A 13320-nucleotide genomic window follows, 5' to 3' on the forward strand; every position below is an offset into this window, starting at 1 on the left:
TTTGGTTTTATTTTATTTTTTTGTTTGCTAAAGCTTAATAAGTCAACAAAATATAGCTGTACCAAAGCGCAATTTAAAGGGTGACTATATTTCTTGAAATGTGGAATTTGGAAACTTCTGAACTGCTTAGCACTTACCTATGGTCTTTGCTTTAGAGATACTGAAAAAGTCAAATAAGAATGTAAGAACATACTCAGAACAGAAAAATGGTGAGAAGAGGAGTGAGGGATGATTCAAAATTATTCATTGCTAAGTTTGGTTTGAAAATTATCTTTAGATATCTTAAAAGTTAAGGAACTTCAGAGAATGGAATCCACTGGGAAATACCGGGCAAATTCAAATAATAACGCTTCAATATTCTGGGTACAATCCCATACAAATCAATTCCTGCTAGAATTAAGAACTGCAAATGCTTAGTTTGAGAAAAGAAACTCTAAGGAAAGATAGTAATTATCTGAATATTTGCAAATTGTTCGTGAAGCACAAGGAATAGTAAATCACCCATGTTGTCTCTTAGGAAGAAGTTTGGACAAAGTGTATCAAATCCACAGAAAGTACCTCTTTCTACTGACTGGAGACACATGAAAAGGGATGAATGCCCAGGAAGCGGTGGACCCTTGGAAGGGTGTAGACACAGGCGGTGTGACTCGGGAATAAACAGCGAGAATGCCTACAGGCTTCTGTCTGAGTGCTTCAACTGACCGACTTTCACCTTTCTGCTAACTATATTTTCTATCAGTTTAAAACTCTAATCATATAATCCACCCCAAGGATTTTCCGGATCCGTCACTGTTTTGTCAGGACTACACTTACGCCCACCACTCTGGTCTTAACCCTGCAGGCCGCCACCTGGAGAGCCCACCCCGCAACCACACTGCCCCCGATTATAATCTCCTTTCCACATGGCAGGCAGATTCTTTACAACGGAGAGTGGGTAACAGGAATCCCCTTCCAAGTCCTTTTATAACTTCCCAGTGTTTTGAATAAAATATAAATTCCTCCTACGCCCCAGCCTCCCATCTCCAACATCATCTCCAGTTCTTCTACCTGTCACTACCTCTACTCCAGCCAGACCAGCCTTTTAGTCCCTTAAAAATGCATTTTCCAGCGGGACCTGCTGTTGTCTGCCTACAGTCTTACCACTCCGGCAGGCTGAGGCAGGAGGACCGCAAGTTCAAGTTCAGCCTAGGCAGCCTACCCGGACACTCTCAAATAAACAAACAAACAAACAAACAAAACATAAGAGCTGGGGATGTACCTCAGTGCAGAGGCCCTAGGCTCAATCTCTAGTACCAACACAAACACACAAACACACGTATGCACACACATGAGCACGAGCCTGCAAACACAAAACCAAATTTTCAAATGCACTACGTAATGGGAATACTGGTAATCATTCATGGCTTCACGTTCTCACTTAATTTAATTTTAACTCAATATTTATTTATTTTGGTTTTTTGAGACAGAGTCTCGCCATGTAGACCACAGCCTGGCCTCCAACTTGCAACGATTCTCCTGCCTCAGCTTCTCGAGTGCTAGGATGACAGCACCATGCCCAACTCTCCCCTGAGTTTTAAAAAGCCATCACTGACTAGGAAACACAAAGCAACTATGCTGTCATCCTCTGAGGCCAATTAAAATTCTTTGCAAAGAACTTATCCGTACCTCTGATAGGATTTTGTTTTATTTAGCTGTTTTACATTTTTATGGAAGCCTATTTATAGTTTTTTGTTTAAGTAACTTTATTTTTCCAGTTTTGATTTCTCATTAGTACAACCCAGAAAACCATGTGCTTCAGCAGAGAGAAACCCCACTGCTCTTGTCCATCACTTTATTCTGTCTTACACATCACAGAAAGAGAAATAAAAACAGAATGAGAGGAAAAGAGATTCTTATTTAATAATATTTTATCTTAGCCATTGATTTGTCTGTGATTTCCCAGCTCTTTCAATCTACAATCATTTCTTTTGACAGTGTCCAATTTAGTGTTTAATCAACTACATTTATTCATTTCAGTAATTACATGCTTAGTTTTTAGTTCCATTTTTCCAAATGTGCATTTTTTCTATTATTGCTTTATTCTTTGCTATTTATTGTTTCTACATTGAAAAAAAAAAATTCTAGGCTGGGGATTTAGCTCAGTGGCACCACGCCTGCCTTGCAAGTGCAAAGTCCTGAGTTCAATCCCCGGTACTAAGGAAAAAAACCATTCTAAATGTATCAGTTTTTAGAGTTTTTTCTAGTTCTTAATGTGTTTGTGTTGCATCTGCTGATTTTCTGTATATTTTTCTTTGTGCTCTAGTTTAGTTAGTTCTGTTATGTTTTATTTAATTTTATTTCTAGAAGGTCTGTCTTGCACATTTTTTCCCTATGAAACTCATATCATGCCTTGCTGCAAAAATAATCCCCGCCAGCAATCCATTTCTGGGCGTTCTGCTACTTTGTCATAAAAGTACAGGTCCATTCCACACGTCCTCCTGGAACATGCTGGAACTGGATTTGTTTTTGTGGTTGTTCTTTCAGTATTTCTCCCCCTCAGCCCACCACTCCCCCAGGCTTCCGAAGACAAACTGCGTCTGCACTACTGCGTCTGCACTTCCAGAGATGCAGGGCTCCTCTGCAGAAAGCTCTGTGTGGCTGGGCCCACTTTCCATTTCCAGTCCTCCCGGGCCAAGGACTCCTCATATGAGGCAGTGCTGAGACTCCAGTCCGAGCCACTTTGGGCTTGGAACTGTTTAAAACATTAAAAGCCCCCATCTTGCCCTTGTTTATCATTTTCTCTTTCTTTTTCGTGGCTGTTATATTTTATGGACACCAATAAATTTCCCATTATTCTGAGCTTGGCTCATTTTTCCTTCCATTACATTTTATACAGCACTCAGATGAGTTTTTAACAGCTCTGGGTCCACCCATATCAGCCGATTCTGCTCTGCAGCTGGAGTTCTTTCCAGTGAGGCAGGCACTGTGCTCCACACTACTCAAGGGCTAGCAGCATCGCTACTTTAGATGTGGAGACCATGGGGCTCCCAGAGTCTCTCACTGTCCACCATCACACATCTGCTGTGCGTTCGGTCTGCAGCTCACAAAAGTTCACTTCCAGAGGCGGTACAATCCGCATTCTCAGGTCAAAAGGATCCAGTGAGACGATTTTGAAGTTAACGTTCATTTTCTCCACATCCACATAATTTACTTCTTTAAATTGTAATACATACTTTTTTAGTGTTAATTATGGTAGATACAATCAAACACAATTAAGATAGAATTGGGCAAATGCATTCTCAGGTTTTTAAAATCTCAGCTGTAAGTCCCTTCCAAATGTTTTTTTTATTTGCTACTGCATGAGAAGGAGAATATGCTAAACGAAGACTCTCATGATGGGAAGGGATAGGAAGATGCACTAAAAAGAGAAATCTTTATAGTGTCATTACACAAGGCTGGAAAGAATGGAAATAGGGTGAGCAAAATATCAGACTTCTCCTTCCTTAATGTCGTCACCCTTGACAACCAGATGCCTTTTTTTTTGAGACAGGGTCTCACTATGTAATTGAGACTGACCTGGACTCACGCTGGTCTCGAACTAACAGTGGTCCTCCTCCTGCCTCAGCCTCCCGAGAGCTGGGATTACAGGTGTGCTCCACCACGCCCGGCCTTAGATGCCTTTTTAATTTTGCCTCTATCAAAATTTTCTTTATTAAACACGAATAAGATGAATTTACATTTTTTTTGGTGGGGGGGATCAAACTGGGGCCCTTGTGCTTGTGAGGCAGGAAGTGGCATCACTGAGCTAAATCACCCACCCTGAATTTACATTTTAAAGGAAGCATTTAAAAGTGTGAGTACAGAGCCCATTCAATTCATTCTGGAAGATGCACAGAAAAAAAATGGAAGAAACTTATGTATTTATTCCCTAAATTGCTGAAACCCAAAAGACATAAGTTTTTGGTGTCCTTCATACACCAGGAAGGTTTTCTGATTCCAGTTTTCATAGAATAATACAATTCTCACAACAGTACTCAATTCTTCTTGGCAAATGGCTGAGAAGAAACGAACTCCTTTACCAGACAATCTGAAATCACTCAAAAAGGTCACAACGGAATCACCATTTTTTCTATGGTAACAGTGCTCTATGTTTCACAGAACCAGAATTTTTCATTACCCCAAAACATGAGATTATCTCCAAAACAGACCTGGAATAGCTGGGTGCGGTGGAGCACACCTGTAATTCCAGCACTCCGGAGACTGAGGCAGGAGGATCTCTGTGAGTTCGAAACCAGCCTGGGCTACAAAGTGAGTTCCAGGTCAGTCTCAACTAGGCAGTGAGACCCTGTCTCAGATAGACAAACAAACAAAGACCTGGAATAAAAATCCTTTCAGACACTAAAGTTAAAAAAAAAAAAAAACAAAAAACAGAAATACAACCTGCACATGTTTGACATTTAAGAATGACCTTTGTGTTGCAAAAAAATGTCTTTTTCCAAAAAGCCAACATTCAAACGTTTCCAGAAATAAATTTGCAAATGAAACGACATCACCAGCTAAAAAAGTAATTACTAGCCCTATTCTTTTTGCACACATTACTGAAATTACTAAAGTTAAATTCCCAGATTAAAAGGCTGCTGCAGCGCTGTGGAATTAGGTTGGGTGACTCCACTAAGGGTGCCCCCAGAATGTTACAGTACTAAAAACTGCTCTCTGTAGGCTGTAGGTAGAGGACTGTCTGGAGAAGGTTCTCAGAGCCATTTAAATCCTAGCTTGAGACCAGAAAGTAAGTGGTATCGATCCATACAGGACACTGCTAACAGAAGATGATCATTTGAAATGGAACTCAGAACCCACAGGAGTGTGTGTCAAAATTTTCTTCTCTCTGCTCTTAAATGAGGCTTTCTGTAGCTCGTATCATATCATTATGCTTTAGCAGAAGAACAGAATTTGTTACCTCACTTAAATTTATGTGAAAGAAATTCTTATTCTTCCACCCAATGAAATAAAGAAGTGAAGTATAATTTGATAAATATCCATTTGCATTATAAATGAGAGTTGAGATTCAAAATTAGGAATGTCTCTGTTCAATGCTCGTATTCTTAAACACAGACCTTGAACTGAAATTAAGTACATAAACACAGGGTATTCATCCTGCACACAGAAGTAAATTTCACTCATCATGGGAAGTACAACGTGCTAGAAAAATGTGTCCAGCTACTGTGCTACCAAATATTTCGTACTAATGTTATCTTCTAAGTTCTGAGCTTTCTGATATCAGGAAACAGCATATAAGATGTTGTAGGGTTTTGTTGAGAACCTGTACCAGAGATCCTAATAGTGCAGAGATCTCAGCAATTTAAAATTTACCGAATTAAATCTCCAGTGTCTTCCAGGTTCACAAGGTCAGCTGCACCCCTGACATCTCACAGCCAGTTCCTAGAAGGTTTTCTTCCAAAGGACTAAAAGGAGCCTCGGGGGAACGGCTTACCAGAACCGAGGGACACTGGAACCTCTAGGTCAGACGCCCACTGAAGCCCCAGGCTCTCGCGCTGGGAATGGTGCCCTAGCAGAGCCTCAGCGGAGACCCCACGGGGCCCAAAGGTGAGAGGGAAAATAGTTCTGTAGCCCCACAAGGGGAAGTGGACTTGGATAACTTCAACATAAAGGAACTAAGACTTGGGAGAAGTGATACACCACAGCGAACAGGAAGGAACAATATGGAATTACTTTTGAGGCGTTTATGATTTAGCTTAAGTTGTACATATGTAATTTTGTGGTACTGGGGGTTGAACCTGGGGCCTTGTCCTGAGCTCTGTCCTTACCTCTCTTTCACTTTTGTTTTGAGACAGGGTCTCTGTAAAATGCTAAACTGCGGGACATCCTCCTCCTTCAAACTTCCAGAGTTCTGGGATCATGGGCCAGTGCTCCTGAGATCCGGGGTTTAGCCTTTTAACGAAAATGTTCAGCAAATACTAGTTACATGTGAGGTCAAGGCAGGAAAGGCACACATTTGAGCTCAGCAGTTACTTTATGGGCCCTGTATCAAAACAGTAACAGCAATAAGGAGCCCAAACGAACGGGGATATAGCTTAGTGTAAAGGCCCTAATTCAGTCCCTAATATTACAAAAAAGAATGAATTAAGAATAATGTTGGCATTTAGATGAGTGTCTGTGCGCGCACGCGCGCGCGCGCACACACACACACACACACACACACACGTGTGTACGCTTATTGACATTTACTGGGGGGATTTTGATGAGATTTACAAAGCAAATAAGGATTTAAAGACCTCAGGCTATTTCTGGAAAGGCTCCCATTGGGTAGGAGGCTGTAACAGAACAGGAAGAGGAGCAGTGAAATAAAACAGAAACTAGGAGAGTGCCTTCCACCACAGGCCTCCACATCAAAAGGAAAGCCTTGGAGATTCATAGGTTTGGGTGATTACTAGTCCTCCTTAGTGACCCTTAAATATAAAGTGAATCCCAAAAAGATGAACAAGTTGAGAAACAGGAAAACCTTAGCACTGATCTGTGATAGATAAACTTCATACACATTATTTTCCTTTTGAGAATGGCAGGAAAAAAAAAGTCCAATGAACTTGATGAAATCCATGTTAAAAGTGAAAAGACAAAAGATAATTATAGTTTATTGATTTTATATTTAGGTGAATATTATTAGGTGTGAAATGATATTAAGATCTCACTGAAATCAGTTAATTTTTCAGGAAAAATAGTAATTCAAGCAACAAAAATATTTCATTATCAGATAGACGAAGAAATTAAAATGTTGTGACAAATTATATGTATTCAGAGGCCAAACCGATACATAATATGGAGAGTAATTTTTACTTTTCATAATAAAGTTCTTTCCCAATGTATACAAAATACATAAATGTATACAGAGGTTCAAAAAAAGTAAGACTACCTACTGTTTTATGAAACAGAACAGAAATAGCAAAATCTGACAAAGATAACTAAAAGTAAAAACTAGAAAGCAAAATAACTTATGAGAAAATATTATGATGAAATTAATAGTGCATGAGGAGAAAAAACTAACATCTAATTAGGGGTCATTTAAAGAAATTTTGCATTAATATTTGGAAAACTTTGAAAAAATAAAATTTCTATTATAAAGCTAGAAAAACCTGAACTATATCATCTCTTTTTAATTAAAATTTATAGCCAGAAATAGTATGATTAGAAAAAATAAAGGTCTCCAATTCAGTAAAAATCAGATAAGACTCTAGAGGCAATTTCTAAAGTAAAAAGTACACATCAAGGATGCTTATTATAACATAAATGAAATTTCAGTTTGAACAATTCAGAGGAACTACTTGTGATTATGAATTAAAAACTTAAAAAGGAAATAATGTGCAATCATTGATAGCTAATAATATATTCCACTAGAAAATTTAAACAAGAAAAATTACAATAAATGTATTTTATTAGATCAGTAAAAGTTAAAAATGTAGCTAACACTTTTAAGGGAATACTTTTAAAGGAATCTAACTACTGGAATCTATCTTTCAACCTTTGTCTTCACTAATCTGACATTTATACTGTGAACAATGTAACTAAAAGTACCAGAGGTGTGAACCAAGGCATATAGAACTATTTATTACAGGATGTTCTATAACAACAAACAATTAGAACTAAAGTAATGAAATTAGTGCAGTATTTGAAAAGCTTTTTCCAAGAAATTTTAGTAGCAAAGGAAAATGTTCTAACTACCTTATGAGTGCAGTAAAAAACACAAAATAAATCCACAGCAACAATTCCTTTGAGAATATAAAGAAATGTTGTGTCTTTATAACTCAGTGTCTTCAGGTCTTCCACAATGATTATGACATGTGATTTTAAAAAGTACAATGGATTTTAATGTTTTTGTAAAATGTATTACAGTAGAAGACACGTAGACATTAATTCCCCCTCACTTTCAACACACTTGCCCCTGATTTTTGCTGCTTCCCGAAGCAGGTCTAGAAGTTTCTGAGGGGGATTAATTAATCTTTTATTGTAATAAATGAGGAATTTAAATATTCACCATATTAGTGATCACACACCTCATGGACATCACTTTTTTTTTTTTTTTCGGATCCTTGCACTTGTGAGGCAGACAGTGGAACCACTGAGCTAAATCCCTGGCCGCTGATTTTTGAAAATGAGGAAGGTAGCATCTTAAACAGATGGAATTCGGCATACTTTCTTTAGCACACACAGAGGGAAACTAGATTTCTGTATTTAAGGAGAGAGTAGGTGGTGAGAAAATGAAGGCAGTGGTCAAATCTGTTCCTTCTATAACTTTGTGGAAAGGAAGGAGAAAATTGGGACAGTGGCTAGAGGGAAGACCAGGGTTGCATATTTGGGAAACTTTTTAAGCTAATTTGCAAAACTCATTTCCAGTCTGGAGACAATCAGAGGACTGCTGCGAAGCAGGGAACCGGGGAGGCCACCATTTCCCTCAGTCCTGTGGAAGGAGGCGGCTGGAGATGGAGGTCAGGGCACAGCCTGCAGCAGGCTAGCTCCCAGGTGGGACAGGCAGCAGGTTCTGCTTGACCAGCCAACCGGAAAGAGAAGCCAGCAAGACTTGTCGCTGCTGTTGTGATTTAAATAGATCACAACGTACTTTGCTGCACAGTTTATCCATCTTACAATTCTTCCGGTCCACGGTAAAGGATGTGTTTTTGCTCAACTTCCTCAGACAGGAAATAAAGTGACATCTCATAAAAGGAGCAGAATTAACTTATTGATTATTTTTAACACAAGAGATTCAAGAAATGTTCTGTGGAGATCATGTTAGGTAGAGAGAGAGGATAACAGAATCACTACAAAAAGCAAACCAGAAGACTAATTTGTAGACCTTCACTGCATATCGTAAAGGATTATCTTTTCTCTTTAGAAACTGAGCTCTAACACACTGCAAAACACTTTTGTAGCTACCATGTAGGATTATTGGTACAAACATAAAACTCAGAAAATGGTGCCATCCATGGGCCAGAAAATATAACATACAGGAGAAAGTCCTAAGAATCTGTGTATTTCCTTCATTACGATTTCATCCAGTAAAATTCAAAGTTTGAACTGTACACATACTGGCCATGTCCATCTTTATATATGAAGTAAATTCAATTTCCATTTGATACCATCCACTTCACGAACAAATTCTAGTAGAAACTGAGAGGAGAAAGATTGACAATTTTCTTGCCACCACAAGTGACAGAAATTACCACAGAACTTCCTTACATTAAGTGTTAAGAGAACAATGTCTAGGGCGATAGTTTCACTAGATGAACAGGAGATATGAAAGCCAAAAGTCAAATGACTGTGTTCCTTGATGTCCATGAAAACAACTTCAATGTTTATTAATAATCAGCAATTACATAAATTAAGTTGCAGCCAAAACTATGACATTTTGCATTGATTAAAATATGAGGCAAGTTGACGTGTGTTGGATTGGAAGGAAAACCGAGGTCGGGCAATGATGTATCAGTTAACTTGCACCAGGTCCACGTACCAGAGCTTCACTAAGACACGCGTGGGAATGAACGTCTCAGAAGAATCACACCAAGCGTGGACTTTGGCTATTTCACCGTGGTGAACGGAGCCGGGCGGGAGAAGTCAGTGCACGCAGTCAGTGCACGTAGTCAGCGTACACTTGTGTAGTTTGGGGTTTTTACAAAAACATGCATCAGCATTTTAGTTTACTTATAAAAATTTGTCAGCACTGTATTTTTTAAAAAGACTATGAAGAGCTAATAAAAAAAAACAGTTCATGCCAGGACACAAAATGTCCTCATCCTCTAAATAAATGCAGTGATGGCTGTACACTTAAAAAGCGATTTTAAATCGGGGTGGACTTGCTTGCACATAGAGAGCTGACTGGTAAAAGATGAGTGCTGGGGAACTGTGCCTCCAGAGAGGAACTTCCAGCAAGAGGCTGCAGGGCGAATCTACTGTTTATCTCCAGTACCTTCCCCTGGGTTTCAAAACGATGGAGCTGTTTCACGGTTAACTCAATTCGGCAGGCAAAATACAGTAAAATGCTGGTCCCCCCGAATCCCACATCACTTCCATAGATTTCATCGTTTGCATTAATTGGTTTTTAAAACAATATTTGCACTTATGGGACATATTCGTTTACAGCTGCTTTCAATTACTACTTTTAACCTGACTATTTCTATGCCTAAGAAGCCCCTTTCCCTAATGTTAGTAACTTGAAAGTATCCTATGTGGTTGAGTCAAGAAGAGAACAGTCAGGCACAGGGGCGAGCCCAGCTCAGAGACACTGTAAATGCTAAGCAACTCTAAACTAGAAATCTGATGCTTTCACAGAAGAACTGGACACTCTACTAAGGCCTACCCAGAAGATCTTGCCACTTTATGGTGCCCTTTTTATCTTCTTTCATGATCTAATTTTTGGAAAACATTGCATTACACTCAGTATTACCATTTTATCAAATTCTAAGTAGCAATAATTCAATTGCAAGTCTAAGTAGGATTATCTATTTTAAAATCCTAATAGGATATTAGCTGTGTCTAAATTTGTTCTCTGGAGTAAGAAATATTTCCCAATACAAATCAATATGTGTTAGATAGGCTTTAGTAGTTTTGAAATATTGTCATTACATTTGTAATATTGTTCCATTTTTTAAAAAAATATGTAGCCAAGACGTTCATGTTAGTTTTTCATCACAAGATAGACCATTTTGGCTATTTTTTGAATTTAAGTAATCAAATAGATTTGAAGACACAATACTATGGAAACAATGTTTCTATATACATCAAAACTTTAATTTTAGCCTGTCAAATCTCTTACACACTCTCTTACATGCCATTTATCAGAATGTTACTTATAAAATTGCTTCATCCCTCTCTAAATAATTTATCTTCTTTTACAAAAGATTTCATTTTGCCAGGCGTGGTGGCGCATGCCTGTAATCCCAGCTCTCAGGAGGCTGAGGCAGGAGGATCGCTGTGAGTTCGAGACCAGCCTGGGCTACATAGTGAGTTCCAGGGCAATCTCAACTACATAGTGAGAGACCCTTCCTCAAAAAACAAACAAATATTTCATTTATATAGTTGGATCACCAGTTTGCATGCTATCGACATAGTGATTCAGGGCAATCTCAACTACATAGTGAGAGACCCTTCCTCAAAAAACAAACAAATATTTCATTTATATAGTTGGATCACCAGTTTGCATGCTATCGAGCTCAAACCAGAAGTGGAAATTATGGGACAGCTAGTTTTAAAATTTCCATAAGTTATACATTCTAAATTTTCAGAGGCATCTTAATTTAAATATTCTACACACATGCTTACATCTGTACTTCTCCGGGTATGCGGAATGATATTTGTTTCTATCTTCTGTATTGCCAGACTCTTCACAAAAATTAGAGAAGTTGTAGTAGGGTATAATTTATAGTAATTTAAAAATATATCAAAAGCATGAAACGTGACCTCAGAGAGATTTTTAATTGCATTATCTTACCCATTCATACTATTTAATCGTACAGAGTTTGAGGTGACAGTGCCAAGATCATCAGGTAGAGCTTTTTCTGTTTAACATCTAAATGGAAAAAGATGGATATATTTGCTTAACTACAAATTTCTTTCACTTTTATAGCAAGTAATATAGTTAATCCCTCCAAGGCCTTATCTGAGTAGGATCTCTGGCTTTTTCACAGTTTCTTTCAAGATTATACCACCAATTATATTAATGACAATTTTGGTGCAGAAATATGAATAATATCTTATGTATCTGTTAAGTTATTCTTGAATTCTTTCATTTCTACATATATTTAAGAGTAATTTGAATTTTTCTGATACAAATCTGGGGAGGACTGTAGACAATACCCTTTGATCAGTGATTCATAATAAAAGAGCAAACAATCTCCAGTCTACTGAGGAGGTGACATGCGGTTCATTCTTAATGAAAGATAAATTAGAATCATTTGACATTGTCATATGTTAGCAATCATTTTCTAAGTGGAAAAAAAAACATTACTACGGAAGGTTTGATTTATTGTCCTACAAAGGTTGCAGAAAACAAATCCTGAACTGTTAGTACATGTTTTTTGTATGATAATAGACACAATCATCAGTGAAAAAGTAGTTGAATATTTATGACTATGCCTGTCATTTGAGTCAGAAGTAGCGGTATGAATGATACTTCATTAAGTGTATACACATTTTGGAATACAAATAAGAAAACCTATGGTACAAAATTGTAGATAAACACAGATGATGGTATTAAGGACCTAATGCTTCTACTGATCACGTTTGCAGTATATAATTCACATTTTCAGTAAGGGCCATTTTATAATACTTCTTCACATAAATTCATATATTGGAAATGAGATTATTTCTTATAGCTAAGAACTGTAAATTCAATGTCCCAATATATTTTCATTTCTTTAAAATTATTTTGTGAGAATCTTTCATTATAATAAGTAGTTTCCAACTATTTTAAGGAATTTTTTGTCCTGTTTTATAAAGTATGAGCTTGCTTCCCTATTGTTTAGCATCAGAATTGTTAAAGTGACATTGTGATAGTGTAGGTAACAATTAAAGCAAATCTTTCTTTTTTGTTTTTTCTATTTGCTTTTCATTCCCCAGTGAGCAGTGTCGACAATGGCTCCCAGTGACCTCCACCACATTCTGTATCATCTCCTGGATTCGGTATCTGGATTTAGTCATTGACAGAGGTGGCAGAGGTGACGGGTTATGTTACATTCAAAGGTGACATCAGAGGGGATAGTAAGTCACATTCAAAACGGGGTTATTAATAAGGCCATGTGCTCTTCCAGCTAGAATGCTTTAATTTTCTGCTACATTGTCCTGGAGAATGTCAGTTAGCACCAGGCAAGGCCTTTTGGAGAGATCTGTCAGAAGGAAACAAGGCCTGAAAACAACCAGACCAGTGAGCCTGAAAGTAGACCCCACCTACACTACTGTCAGCTCGGTCTTCAGATGAGACCAGATCCCAGTAACCTGAAGCCAATGTGAGAAGCCCACAGCACCCAGCTAACTTGGGAGACATCTTGACCCACAAAACCACAAGGCAATAAATTCCTGTTATTGTAAACCACTCAATTTGAGGTCATCTGCATGCTGAAATTAGTAACTAGTGCAAATTCAGGATAAAAGTTGGGAGCATATGCAAGAGGGAGGAAATTATAAAGGTCAAAGCAGAAATTAATGCAACGGGGACTAAGAAAACAATACAAAGAATCAATGAATTGAAGAGTTGGTTCTTTGAAAGACTAAATAAAATTGGCAAACTCCAAGCCAACCTTAGCCAAAAAAAAAAAAAAAAAAAAAAAAAAAAAAAAAAAA

The 13320-nt window shown here is 37.9% G+C and overlaps 1 protein-coding gene across 2 annotated transcripts in view; it reads right to left on the reverse strand.

The window, feature by feature from the left end:
- The window catches only part of Adgrb3 (adhesion G protein-coupled receptor B3), a 665862-nt gene that overhangs the window by 421215 nt on the left and 231327 nt on the right, over nt 1-13320 (reverse strand). The window lies entirely within an intron of this gene.

Source organism: Fukomys damarensis, unplaced genomic scaffold (assembly GCF_012274545.1).
Source record: "Fukomys damarensis isolate Sample0158 unplaced genomic scaffold, DMR_v1.0_HiC HiC_scaffold_27, whole genome shotgun sequence".
In the NCBI taxonomy this organism is placed as follows: domain Eukaryota; kingdom Metazoa; phylum Chordata; class Mammalia; order Rodentia; family Bathyergidae; genus Fukomys; species Fukomys damarensis.